This window comes from Micropterus dolomieu, unplaced genomic scaffold (assembly GCF_021292245.1).
Source record: "Micropterus dolomieu isolate WLL.071019.BEF.003 ecotype Adirondacks unplaced genomic scaffold, ASM2129224v1 contig_5397, whole genome shotgun sequence".
In the NCBI taxonomy this organism is placed as follows: Eukaryota; Metazoa; Chordata; class Actinopteri; order Centrarchiformes; family Centrarchidae; genus Micropterus; species Micropterus dolomieu.
The window spans coordinates 1-747 of NW_025734386.1; the positions used below are offsets into that span (position 1 = coordinate 1).

Below are 747 nucleotides of genomic sequence, written 5' to 3' on the forward strand. Positions count from 1 at the left end.
TTATGGGCAGAATACGTTTTTTGTCAATTAGCCGTAGAACATCTTTTGAAGGGCCGTTTGGGGGCACCTGAGTGGCTTACGGCCACACCGCTCTGGGAGCGCCCGATCTCGTCCGATCTCAGAAGCTAAGCAGAGCAGGGCCTGGTTAGTACTTGGACGGGTGACCGCCTAGGAATACCCGGTGCTGTAAGCCTTTTTCGCTTCGCCTTCGAAAAACGGCAGAGGGCGCTTCGGTGAAAGGAGAATTTTTGAACGTCTCTTTAGGAAACAGCAGGGGGTGCTGCTGCTGCTGCTGATGCTGCTTCTTTTTCTCCCTATCCTGTACACAGTGCTGTGTAAATGTTACATCGTGTTTTGAAGGCCCGTCTGGGGTGTGCAAAGGGAGTTTACGGCCATTCTGGCCTGGGACTGCCCGATCTCGCCTGATCTCGGAAGCCAGGCTTGGCAGGGCCTGCTTAGGACTTGGACGGGAGAGCGTCTGATCCTGGCTAGGGACTTCCAGGCGGACTGGATCCTTTTCCTGAATTTCCACCCAGGAATGAGCGTCTGTTTGTGAGTGAGGACCTCCGGCTGAAGGTGGCCTTGTCGCTGTACCCATACCCGGGAACGGGTGCCTATTCCTGTCTGTGGACTGCCAGCGTGAACGGTGTCCCGGTTCCTGGATGTTTACCCAGGAATCAGTGCCTGTGGATTCCAAGTGACTCTGGAGCACCTTGGACATTATGGGCAGAATACGTTTTTTGTCAA

The 747-nt window shown here is 54.5% G+C and overlaps 1 non-coding gene across 1 annotated transcript; it reads left to right on the forward strand.

Annotated features, from left to right (window-relative positions):
* The first annotated feature begins 74 nt into the window (after positions 1-74).
* LOC123964783 lies at positions 75-193 on the forward strand. Its single transcript, XR_006823529.1, has one exon. It is a non-coding gene; the product is annotated as a 5S ribosomal RNA (ribosomal RNA).
* Positions 194-747: the final 554 nt, after the last annotated feature.